At 38.8% G+C, this 13,501-nt stretch overlaps 1 long non-coding RNA gene across 1 annotated transcript; it reads right to left on the reverse strand.

Moving 5' to 3' along the window:
* Window positions 1–331: 331 nt before the first annotated feature.
* On the reverse strand, window positions 332–12,550 carry LOC145550177 (uncharacterized). Its single transcript, XR_014086064.1, has 6 exons — window positions 12,224–12,550; window positions 11,447–11,686; window positions 10,724–10,810; window positions 1,594–1,694; window positions 1,175–1,293; window positions 332–909 (listed from the first exon to the last, which is right to left on the reverse strand). It is a non-coding gene; the product is annotated as an uncharacterized LOC145550177 (long non-coding RNA).
* Window positions 12,551–13,501: the final 951 nt, after the last annotated feature.

Consider the following 13,501-nt stretch of genomic DNA (forward strand, 5'->3'; position numbering starts at 1 on the left):
ATCTGAGGAAAACACTTCAGAATGTCTAGAAAAAATGTCTGAAAAAAAGTCAAAATTCTGAGAAAAAAAAAGTCAAAATTCTGAGAAAAAAAGTCAAAATTCTGAGAAAAAAAGTCAAAATTCTGAGAAAAAAAGGTCAAAATTCAGAAGGAAAAAAAAGTCAAAATTCTGAAGAAAAAAAAAAGTCAAAATTTGGAAGAAAAAAAGTCAAAATTCTGAGAAAAAAAGGTCAAAATTCAGAAGGAAAAAAAAGTCAAAATTCTGAAGAAAAAAAAAAGTCAAAATTTGGAAGAAACAAAAGTCAAAATTTGTAGAAAAAAGTCTGATTTTTGACAAAAAGCCACTACTTCTCTTCAGCTTGTTGTTTGAGAGCCAGGCTTCTCTGGAAACACTCGACTGAACCGTCATCAGGTAACAACGGATCAGCAGATTCCTGGCGGCCCACACACACGACCTGCATCGTGGCCAGATGTGCCAGGAGCCGCAGCCTCACATCCAGTAATGCGTGACAAATGGCTGAATTTCACCAAAGGCCAAAGGTCAAGTCATATCCCTTCCTCGACTCTTAGACTCACATGGATGACGTCAGCTCCCTGCAAGGTGAGTGGAAAGCCTCTGACACACCAAACACTTCCCTGTGGAGCTACAATCCCAGCAACCGCTGACCGTGAACCGTGAACCTTCGGTTCCCAGATACCAAACTTAAATTATCCAGCCCCGGAGGACGTGAGAACGTTCTTCGTTTCACCTTCACCCAGCGCTCCAGTCTTATAAACGGCCCTTATGAGCCCATAACAGCCACTCAGCTGGAGGGACAGCTTCGTTTCAGACGACTCTCAGATTTCTTTACCAGCCTTTTGTCCTTCGTTTGCTGGAGTTTAGCATCCACACCACTCAGAGCTGCGGCTCCTGAGGAACAGAAAAGCATTCATCAGATCGGAGCGCCAGCTGATACGCCGACCCCGGGTCAAGCGTCGTCGCTTACAAATGACTTCTTGTGTAAACTTCCTGCTGTTTTAAACGCTTGCTGAGGTCGGAGGTGAACAAACAAGAACGACAAATTTCTAAATAAATCAAACTCTGATGGTATTCTGCCACTGAAAAAACAGATTTCAATTAGCTTTCATTCACTGTAATGGTCCCAGTTAGGCTGGTTGATGGATGACGGTTTTACCTCAGAGTTTGAACATGAAATCTGCAGACGCTGCTGAGCTGAGCTGATGCTCCTCGTTCCTTTAACAGCTCTGCTGCATCCGGTGCTGCAGTGCATCCGTTCGGTCACTGACCCCAAATCTGTGCATCAAGACAAACAAGAAAAACACAAGATCATTCATCTGTGGCAGATTATTTTAGTTGCAAACTTTATGATTAAATGAAAGTGACATTAAGCAGTTGTATAAGATTAAGCCGGCAGAAACGGACTTATTTACAGACTGATTTCTAAATGTTAAACAGTAAAGTGGAAGGATTATATTCACTTCTTTGGACAAACACACACTGCAGTGGATTTTGCCGTTTTCAGTTCACTTCAAAAACTAATTTATTCATCCCAAAAGGAGAAATAAAGATTATTTAGCGTGGATCTCTACAAACCTCTTTGTTGAATCTGATTTATCCAATTCAAGCAAGGTCCAAGTTTAGATGGAAATGTTGGTTCTCTAGCTCTGCAACTTTGTGTTTGAGACAAAAGTTTCCTATAAAAAAAAAAAACAGAAATTTGAGGTTTGAATCTGAAACACAGCTAACAGGATGCTAACGCACTCGTGTCATTTGGAAAGAAACACCAAAGCGATGCACTGAGGGAAGAAAATATGCAGGTCAAGTCAACGCGATGCTCTGGAAAATGTTCTGCTTTGACATGTACACTCTGGGTAATCAGTGTTAAAGACCATAAACACTTCTTATAACTAGCAGCAGCTGAGTTAAAAAGGAAAAGTGATATGACTGTGCTCTCTAGCCAAGGTCTACGATCTTAACCCTAAAACCTCGAGCCTGTGGTACGATCCAGATGGCTGCAGATTCAGCATGCTCTCAACTCCAGTTCATCTGCCTAGAAAGTTTGTTTGGGGAGGTGAGAATGTGTAATCAAACAGATGCAGAAAAAGAAAAGCAGACTCTGCTGTTTGAACCATTACAATGGATCCAAAAATGCTGTAAAAGTGGTGATTTTGACAACCAAAGACCCCAAGATTAATTTAGAAGCTATCAAAGGTAGGTATTGATTGGAAGATGATTAGGGTCACTTAAAAAAATAATTTAAACTTTAAACTAAAAATTCTGACGTTTTCTCTCCTGAGATCAAAAGTCAGAAATCTGAGCAAAAAAGGTCAGAATTCAACATCTTGGTTTGGTTGATGTGAACTGTGTCGCGGTTCGAATACATATGCGAACGCCAAGTGGATGAGAGCATAGCAGGAAGCAAACTGTAGCGCAAGGCATTCTGGGTAAATACAATCAAAACAAAAGTGCGAGTTTAGCGTTAGAGGGAGAAATAAGAAATCCTACAACTGCTAAAATTTGGCGCTGCGTCATTTTTGTTGACATTTTGTGAATAAGGAAGTTGCACTTGTGTCTTTTCCAGAGATTTTTATGTCGTTTCCTTCAGCTGTTCTTGGTGCAGCGCCCCCACAGGCGAGGAGGGGAACGGGTTGGTTGGTTTGACCCGATGTAGTGTGGAAGAGAACCAGACAAGCTGAAAATATAACAAATTTGCAATTTTTCTCCCTAATCAAACAAAGTCTGACGACTTTAAAGTGTTTTTATTGATATCATCAGCTCCAGAAACTGAAAAACATCAGACTCACTAAACTGTACCGAGAAAGTTTGGAAACTCAACTTATAAGAAGGTTGTGGGTTAGAAACCAGGCCAAATCACTGCAGCTAAAAGAACCTGAAGTCCTTTGGCTGAAGGAAACTGATGTCCGTTTCCTGAGCTGGAACTGAGCAACCGGTAGACCGTAGAAAAAACTGCAGTCGTCTAATATTTTAGCATTTTTAACATTCCTCTTTGCATCCACAGCCTCCCAAACTGCAGCCTGAACTCTTCCAGGTGAATGGAGGCGTGCAGGAGGTATGCAGATTTTCTGGTTGGCTGCTTCCGTACCTGTTATTTACTCCTCAGCCTGGAGGCCCTAATGGTTAATTAAACCCTGAGTGACAAACCGATTGAGGCCCTGACAGTTTAATCAATATGCACAGGATTAGCAGTGAGACTGTTATCTGAGGAACCCTCAGCTTTAATTATCGTGACCGTTTTCCTTGTTGGAGTTGAGCAGAAAAAAGCTGCCAAGTCTCTTTTTCCTTTTAGGTAGACTCATTTATCAGAGCACGAAAATGAATCGTGTATTTTCAGAGCGCCGTCTTGCAGATGATCCAGGAGGATTAATGCAACATTAATCTGTGCAGTGTCATTTCTCAGCTGAATCAAATGTGCCTATTAAAGCCCAGATGTTCTGTTTATCCTCTGCCACAGACGCTGGTGAAACAGCGTCTTTTAGTAACCTCTGGAAATCAAATTTTCTCCTCTCCGTATCAAATCTAATATCATTTACTGACGCTTCTGGGTGCCATTTGTGCTTCCCAGTAGCATTAGTGTCTCCTGAACTTTAACATTGTTACACACTATCATGTATTTTTATTGATTTTTGAAGTGGAAAAGGTTTCTAAAACAAATATCTCATAAAATGTATTCAAGTGTAATTATTAATTCAACCCTGGAAGATCCAGACGTAGAAAAACAAACATGTTCAACTTTTGTACTGAAGATGAAGATTTGCTTTCAGATTTGTTTTTGTAACACTTTATGAAAGTGTTTTAATATGTAATATTGTATAAAACATGTTCTGCATTCTTGTGCCATCACTGGAAATAATTTGAAAGATATTTCTGCAATAAATTACCAAGAAGTAACCGTGTAGCGTTTTGAGACTGAACAATGTGGTTGGGTAAAAAAAAAAAAACAGAAATAAAGTTTTTAGTTTGAAATATAAATGTTGTAAAACGCCACTGGGTTAATATTCCAAGATGCCATTCCTGAGTACCTCCGTTTTTCCATTTTCGTTTCGCCTCCATAACAAGAATTCGGTTACAGCTCAACCTTTGACCCGTCTTTCACTTGTTCTCTTGATTAGCGCTGTAGACCGAGACCCTACAGACTCCCAAACATTCAATCTGGAAGATCAATAACCCACTCAAACCAAAAGTGCTTCTAAAAACCAAAAGAAAAGCCCCGCCCAGCCTCCGTGGAGCTTTAAGAAAATGAGCTGCAGTTGGAACCGAAGCCAGGAGGTTTAATTAGTGAGAGGCTGAGCAGCTCCACCTCCACAAGATGAATTGTCCTAATTGGTTGGGCGAAAGCTCCGGGATCCTCCCAGGTAATTTCATTCACGGCTGGGATTGATTGGGTCAGAGTTAACCTGTGGACCCGGCTTCCCAGAGGAACTGTGTGGGTTTTTTTTCCCCCCACTTCCAGATTGAGTCGGCCATCTATCCATCAGCCAGATGTGAGCCGACGTGGAAGCAGAGCCGCTATTCAGCTCATCATCATTTAACAGGCGGCCAGTTATTGATGGACGTCAATCTGCAAATTCACAGGACGGACGCCGCTTCGGATTAAAGTTGTTTTACCACAAACGACAAGGTCGTTGCCACTGAATTTTTATCTTTACGGCGACAGGAGGGGAAAGAAGACAAGAAAACCATTAAAACTATGTATTCTGTGTATTTCAGTTTTAATAAAAACTACAGTAAGTAACTGCATTACATTTCTGCACCTGCATAAAAGGCGAGAGCTCCATCTTTTCAAGGCCCTTGAACTTTTACACATTTAATCTCATATTATGTTCATTTTCCTGCCATAAATGAGGCTTTTTGTTCAGTAATGTTCCATAAAAGTCTTCTAATTGTAAAAAAAGAGTGCAGGGAACCAGTTTAAAGTGATTTACAGACTTAGACTTCGTTCACACAGCAGATCTTGATGCTAAATCCTGATATTTTTGTTGTGTCGTTTATTTTTTGTCGTGGTCGTTCCTACTGTGAACTGGTTACGTCTCCAAAGCGACCCGCATGCGCAGAAGAAGAACGGCGACGTCAAACAGCAGCACATCAGTTGAAGATGTTACGCATCAACTTAAACGATTATTCAGAAATGAGAGCCAACGGCGTTATCACAATATCAGGAAGCTATTAACAAAACAAACCAGGAAGACATTTAATACCAAAAGCTGCAACTTCTACAGGATGATACAGGCTTCTTTCATAATCGCATAATCAAAGTTTTCAGCCGTTATTTTCGTCCTGGTTTACCGAGTCGCAGTAATTTTGACGCACGTCTCAAATCAATAACGTAAAAGTCAAATAAATGAGACGCGACACTTTAGACGCTCTGCAGTAGCTTTGAAAACAATCTGAATTAGTTCCACATATAGAAGTGGCACAGATCTGATTTTTTGGGGGCGAAAAGATCAGAATTAGGTTGTTAAGTCGGATGCATATGGACAATAATTAATAATATAAATAACAATAATAAAGGTTCAATCAACAGATTGAATCACTTTGGACCTTTGGATGATGAAACCATGAATCTTTCTGCATTCATCTCACAACTGGTGCGTTACTTTATCTCAGACCATTCCAATAAAATGCACTGAAGTTTGAAGAAAGGTAATCGGAGATCAAATCTGGAACAGTTCAAGATTATAAAAGCCGTCCAAAGGCAGTGAAGTTGAAAGCTTTGAGTTCCAGTGATGAGCGTGTAAAAAAAAGCTAAACCGAATCAGTTTTATATTTTTTGACTTGGACGTCTTTTTTCAACTCTTTCCCGCCTCTCATTTTCAACATTTGACCCCATAAATAGCCATGTGAAATTCAATCCTCCTGCAGCGTTGCATCTAATCTTAAAGCAGCCAAAATGTAGACGTATGAAACGCAGAGTGACTGCTCAGGTCAGCAGCTGCAGACAGCAGGACAGGAAACTCTGGCTTGCATTAGGAATGAATCTGAGCCTCAGGCCGGCAGTAGCACTGCTGAGGCCAAATCTGAATTTTTAACATTGTTTTCTTCTGCAAAACAATCATTTTTGCAGCTTAAAAGACGGTCCACTTATAGAAACCCATTAAAGCGAGACGGTTTAATTTAAGATGCATTTTATGAATCCATCGTCTCTGTTCATTAAAGTTCTCATCTTATTTTTAGAAGCATACATTTTGAAGTAACCACTTTGCAGGATTAATGACTCCCTGCAGGCGTTCAGTCATTTTAAATGGCTTTTTGTGTATAATTGGTGTGTTTACAGCACAATTAATAATCAGCTTAGAGTTTTGTACACCAACTCCCTCCTATTGGTGCCATTTTTTTTTACAGGCTAAGGCCTTGAGATTCAAGCAGGAAGGATTAAAGAATGGGATTATTTCACTACACTTTTAGCATTTAGTTTATATGGGACACCAGTAACTTTTCAGGGATTAATTGTTTTAAATTTGGAGCTGATTAATGTGAATCTGCTTTGGTGTTTGAGACAACTGGGAGCTGGAGGGCACTGGGTAGCAGAGGAAAACTGAGATACTGATATACAGTGGTTAACATATGCTGGCTTGTGTTAGGAAAAGCAGAAGTGGAGCCTCCTGCACAACCAACAAGAGTGCCACAAGTGCTTTCTGAACGGTAAGTCAGCAACATAACACTTTGTCTTTTCCAGCAGCCATTGTACAACACATACAGGAATAAAACCAGCTGAACAAATGTACTGGAGCTCCATTTGTGTTTCTAGGTAATGGGCTAGGCTTCACTGGGGTTGCTAGGTAACGGACAGTGCCAGCTGATCTCTGACTTTATGTTCAGAAGGTTTTTGAAACAGCTAATCTTCCAAACACCAAAAAACTTGAATGGCTGGGTGTTTTTTTTCTGTAGAAACCCAAATGGATGCATAAAAACATGCTAAGTATGAATTTGGCATCATTTGTCCCCTGTAAGGCACATTATTTTCAAACTGGTGGTAAAACTTTAACAGATGCTGAGATTATGAAAAAAAAAACCCAGGAAAAACAAATATTCTGAAGCAGCAAAAAGGGATGAGGAACAACAAAACGTGTAAAATCTCTGCAGCATCAGTGTGAACAACAAGAAAGTAACACATGGAGTTTGACAGATTGAATTTGTTCTTTGGATTTGCAGTAAAATGCACCGACCAGGTTCAACACGAAACCCGAAAGCTGCCTGTGAAAGGAGCTGAAAATGTTCAGAGGTCCATATGGGACGGGGAAAATTTCTTGGAAGCAGATTTAACAAAAACTGGAGGCAGAAGACAAACAGGCGGCGGGTCCATGTGACAAATCGACAACAGAAAGGAATTTAAGACATTTGGTAGAAAATGGTCAGGAGATTAAAGGGGCAAAACGTAAAACCTGAAATTATATCCATTTAGGAAAAATAGTTAAAATCAACATTACATGTTCATAGAGAAAACTAAGAGATTAATGGAGGTAGATTTTTATTTTTTCTGAAACAAGGAATGTGATTTACACTTTGAGGAAAAGGAAAGCTGAGATTTGCACAAATAGGGAAAATTTAAAGTATTTGATGTTAAATTGCAATGGATTACAATTTTTTTATTTCCTCAATCAGGTCAGGTTTTCATTCTGATTTAATTTATGGATCTTCTGACTAGATTGATAACATTTTTGTGGAATTTCTGTTAATACTTCTCATCCAAAAAAGGTTTTCTGGACGAGAAATCTTGGCGTATGGATCGGATGTGAAAACAAGGCGTGCATTTTGATGCTCATGTTGCATCCATAGTTCAGAAACTTTAAATGATTGAGATTCAAAAACTGACCAGTTACATATTTAGATAAAGAAAAATGTGATGTGGTAATTTGCAAACTTCAATATGGAAGAAGACGACGAGAAATTAATGAAATCTTAAAATCTTTACATTAGTTTAAAAGAAAAGTTTGCTCATCTAAATATTAAAATAATTTTAGAAGATGAACACAATGGACTCTGCAATCATCTCTTAGAAACGCAAAACATAAAAATCTGGCAAATAATAAATAAAAAGAGCAAGTAGAGATTTTGTTTCTAGAATCTAGTTTTAAAAATTCACATCAAGAATTACCCACAAACATCAAGAGGAGCAACACATTTTCTTATAAAAATAAACTTTAGACAAATCTCTGTTGCCAATTTTCTTATCTTATAAACACTGAGTTGTTTTTGTCTTGATTTTTATCCAGAGGAAATGAGAAGTGAGAGAAGAAAAGACTTGCAACAAAAGTCCAAAGAAACCTGGATGTCTAACAGCATCACTTTGAATCCGACATTTACTTTGATTCTGGATATTTTTACTTATCAAAAACATGGAATAAAGAATATATGTTTCTAGTTTCCCAACATTGCAGTTGAATCTTCATTTTAAGGTTGTTTCACTCTATTTTCAAAAAGTGCTGTGGAACAAAAACTGAGGAAATCTACAAATCTACTCTTTTAACGTAAACTCTGTACATAAAATAAATCGTTAGTGCAAGCAGTTAAATTTGTATTTTTGCATTGATCTCTGGATTTTGTTCCAAAAACAAAATCTGTACTTGCTTTTTTGATTTGTTGCCAGATTTTTCTGTTTTGTGTTTAAGACTGAGATGATTACAGAGTCCATTGTGTTTATCTTCTAAAATTATTTTGATACTCAGACAAGCAAACTTTTCTTTTAAGCTAATGTAAAGATTTTAAGATTTCAGTATATAGACGATAAATTTATGTCAGCTAAAAACAAAGAAATGATACGCCTGTTGCCAAGTCGTATCATAGCAACAGACAGGATTTCCTGGATGAGTTGGTGGGATTTAGTGTGAGGGAAGATGGCGGGATCTGCTGGATTGCTCATCTTTTTCATTCCTGAGTTTACAGCGACTTTACTTCTGAAAACAAAACAGCCTCGTTCAAATAAACTGAGACCGAAAGGTTAGGATTAAAAAAAAAAACAAAACAAACTGAGAGAATGAGAAAACAACAATCAGTCTCATTACGGGTTGATCTCTGTTTCCCAGCCTGCTGACTGGGAGCGTCTGTTTAGTTTTGTCACTTCGACACAAAACAAAACAGATGTTTTGGTTTTAATGTTGAATGCAACCCAGGGCCAGTGAATCAGTCGTCTTTGTTTTCTAACATTTGCTTCCTCATAAACATGTTTCCTCTACATAAAATGTGGGATTCGGCAGCAAAGTCCAAAAGTTTAAGGTCAGAATGAGGGCAAGGATATTTAGCAGCAGCGTTTCTTCAGATGTCAGCAGTGAGTACAGATGCCATCCCAAAGTGTGAGTCAGTGGTTGGTATACGGCTCCCAGGGGCCCGGTACACTTCTTCACAGTCAGTTTGAAACCAAACACATAATGAAGCAGGTCCCTGGTGAATTCGCCTGCGCTCCTGGACACACACACACACACACACACGCTGCAGCAGATAGTTTGTACTGTGTGAAACAAACTGCTCTCTTCTTACTGACGCCGTGTTTCCTGAGTTAGTTTATGCTAAACCAGTAAAAGCAAACTACCGCTACTACAGTGAAAACACAACCGATCATTCAGGACGATTAATAATATATTCCACTGTAAACATCACAACGTGCCAAACAGGCAACTTCATCTGGAGCAGATTTGGGGTCAACCAGAAAGACAAACATGGTTTTGTGAAACCCAGAGTTGAATATATTTGTTTATACTGAATTCCTTGGTTTGGTTCGTCTGTTATTTATTCAAAAATAATCCAGGTTGACAGTCTTTTCTAAAATAAACTTATGGAGCTAATTTATGACATTATCTGTATCACTTCATTTTTATAAGTTTATCTTACATGATTCAGCATCTGGGAAATATGAAAACAACATTCTAAAAATGAAAGATGACAAAATACCCTTTTTCACCTGTTTTGTTTAGGAAGTAACTTTTTACAATTTTGTTGTGTAATGATCTTTTTGCTGCTTCATTTGTATTTGGCCTTAAACATATTAATTTAACACTTTCCGCATTTGAATGATTGATAAATGTAAGAAATGATCAGGAAACCTGAACAAATGACAATTTTAAATGCATTTCTGCTTCGATTTATAAACAAAAGATCTTGTTGGATTTACTCCTCCCATTCCACTAGGGGGCTCTGTGTTGGTACGTGAATTAATGTGTAGAAGAAGAAAACGAACATGAACCAGTAGTGTACTAAGGCTGTCGTTAGCTTAAACTAACAAGCCGAACCTGCCATAAAATCACATATTACTAATGTTCATGAGTGTTGCCAAACGTAGTGAGTTATATTAATGCTGTAAAGTTGTAGGAGATAAGTATTTATCTGTTATAAACGTGCGCTTGGTGAATTTGCTAGAGCTAATTAGCCAAATGCTAGCTGTTGTTTGCTGCACTGTGCTTTACAACCGGTTAGTCAAGTCAAGCCAAGCTCCTAAATCTATGTTTGTTTGTTTTACTGAATATTGCAATACTAAGTAATGACGTCTTGTCTTTTTTTTTTTACTTTGTTCACAGTTTAACCGGTATGTCCGTGTAAAAGCACTCAGCAATAAAATTAACTACAACAACGGCTACCTTATGTTCTTTGTAACAAATCTATTTGACCAACTTCATTATTTCCTGCGATTTATGTGCAAAATATTGTGCCTTATTTTGCAAAACCAAATTGCAGACAACTACTCAAAAGACACTTTAAAAAAAACTAAACTTACAGGCTGTAGATCGGAAGAATCAGCGAAGTTTCGGAGGTTGAGTAGAGAAGTGCAGCAGATGAACTCATCGGGGGGAACGTGGCACAGCTGGTACAGAAAAGACAGGAAAACCAAACTTACAATAATCTAAAAGAAAAATATCCAGGAAACAGAATATAAGAATAAACTAATAACACCTTAAAAACCACGAAAAATGCAGAAAAATTTGTAGAATATAGCAAAATATGTGGAACATAAAAAAGCCAAACACATCAAGTATCTAAAAAGAAAAAACCCGTTGCATATTTTATGCAACACTGTAAAACTTACAGGTATGCTTATTGACATTATTTTATTATGCTGGTTTGTAATATGATTGACAAAATATGAATATTTTCAAAATAAAGATGTGTTGTTGACTAAATCCATGCTGAAAACTATTGGTTCAAATGTTGATCCGAAACAAAATGTTATGATTTGAAAAACATTTAAGACTGAAAGTAAATTATACAGAGAAATGATATAAAACAAGAAACATTTTCATAGTTAACGCATCAATTCACTTGTACAAAATACCTTTAATTATATATAAGTTGCACATTTTAAAGCACTTTTCAAGCAGCGTCATGAAGTAATGAGGCTTTTCTAATGGAAACCATCTGCTGCTTCAGGCTGAAATAAACAGGTTTAGCTAAAGAGCTCGCTGATAATATCGATTTGATTAAAAACAAGTTGGAGCCTCACTTTTTAAACACCCACAGCGACATCGCCTCACCACCTGAAATCACACCAGGACTGAAACGCATCAGACCTCAACTCCCTGTGAGTCCGGCTCCGCTTCATCGCAGCACCTGATAAGACGTTGGGAAGGTATGGGAGCTTCGGCCGGCCAGGATTTCTTCAGCCTCCTTATCAGAAATCCTGCTATTCCCAGGAAATCGTTGGTGGGAAAGTATAACTTCATTAAAACGGCTCCAGTTGGACCTGTTGGGTCCAACAGATAAAAGATTTGTCAGTGAAAAACAACTGGACTTTTTTCTCAAAAGTTTGTTACATAACAGCCACAAACATTGTTGAAGTTTATATAATATTCAAAAGCAACACAATGAATAATTGTGAAGGAAAAAGGATATTTTAACTTGTATTTTAGCATTTATTTGCAGCTCTCATCATTTTAACACTAAATAAAGGCTGGTGCAACAAACAGTGTTCACAAGTTAGCTGAATAATTAATAGTGCAGAAACGATTAATTAGATTGATCATGATGAATCGATTATTGGAATAATTGTCAACTACCTGAGTAATTGATTAATCAGTGACTGGAGTACACAGATTTTTTTTTTAAAAAGGCCATTTGCCAAAAGACCAACATAATCAGAGCCGTGATGAAGCCAAAAATGTACAAAAATGTTTAATTTAAGATACCCCCTCCCCCTTTGTCTGCATATATGTCCTAAAATCAAAGTATTTATGCTAAATACATGTAATAATTACTGAATGGTGAATAAAAAAGTAAAAACCTTTTCAAAGTTTTGTTTCACCCAGAAGACGACACTGTTTGGGCGAACATCGAACGGAAAGGTTTTCACGATGTTTTGTGAAACTTGTGGTCGTCACATGTTAAAACGTGGAACTTGGAAGGACATAAACGCAGCATCGGCTCTCTCTCTCTCCCTCCCCGGCAGCCTTGTCTGCTCCCCTCTCCAGCTGTTTTGATGTTTCTGTGGAAAAGCGTGTTGATTCCTGGAAGCAGTGAGACGCGCCAGGCCGCCTGCTCTTCACTCAGGCTCCTCTCAGGGAGGCATCCCGCTCCCTGACCAATGCGTCCCACCTCTGCCCACCCATCCATCTGCTGTTGTTACACCGCGTATGAATAACAGGCCTGCAACGATGACCTGCGTCCATTCCTCGATTTGCGGCTGCCAATGATGAACTGCTATAGGTGCATCAGAAGCTGCGCTATCATACAACGCAAGTCCGGATGATTAAGCGCGGTGTTAGTGAAGGCGCGGTAGGAGACGCCGGCCAGGCAGTGGCTCAGGGGCAGATGTTAATGACCTCACACTGTTCGTGGTTACGTGTCATAAATCATCTCCCTACATGCAGCTGTACATCTGGATGCTCACTCTGGGGCTTTATTCCCACACAGGCTGACATTAGTTTCCAAATAAGAGAAGGGTAATGGCATGTTTTCCTAAAAAAAATGAAGATATCGTGTCAAAGGCTCTCACTGCGGCTCAGATCAGGGATTATTTTTGGCTTCCTCCACCTCCCTCTTCTATATGCTCCACCATCCACCATAAAAACGCAGAAATGTCGTGATGCCTCCCTCTGCCTGGAAGACTTGAAGCATGAGAAATATGCCTGGCAGCTGCGGAGGGGAAAACATATGCAGCCGATAAGCTCGAGTTGAAACAACCGTCAGATGGAGGTGATCTGAGAAAACCTCGACCAGGAAAGACGCATTCCAGTTCTGACGAGCCTCAGGTCTAATTAACTCGGCTCAAACCCAAACGTGCATGAGTTAGAAATGGCACATGGTTACGGTTTGTCCGCTGCATCAGTCTTATCCACATTTTTACAAATAAATAATATTAAAATAGTCAGGAACCCTCAAAGATGAAGAAAAACAACCAGATTCTAGTTGCTTTGGACGTATTCCACCTGGACGTAATAATGCTTCTGATTGAAGGATGGGACATGCTGCCATCTAGTGGACATTTTGAGTGAATTCATTTTGATTCGTTTGCATTCACTGTTTGCTGTTGCACGTGTAGTTTCAGTTTTCATACGCAAAA

This window comes from Poecilia reticulata, chromosome 23, assembly GCF_904066995.2.
Source record: "Poecilia reticulata chromosome 23, P_reticulata-male-v2, whole genome shotgun sequence".
Lineage (NCBI taxonomy): Eukaryota > Metazoa > Chordata > Actinopteri > Cyprinodontiformes > Poeciliidae > Poecilia > Poecilia reticulata.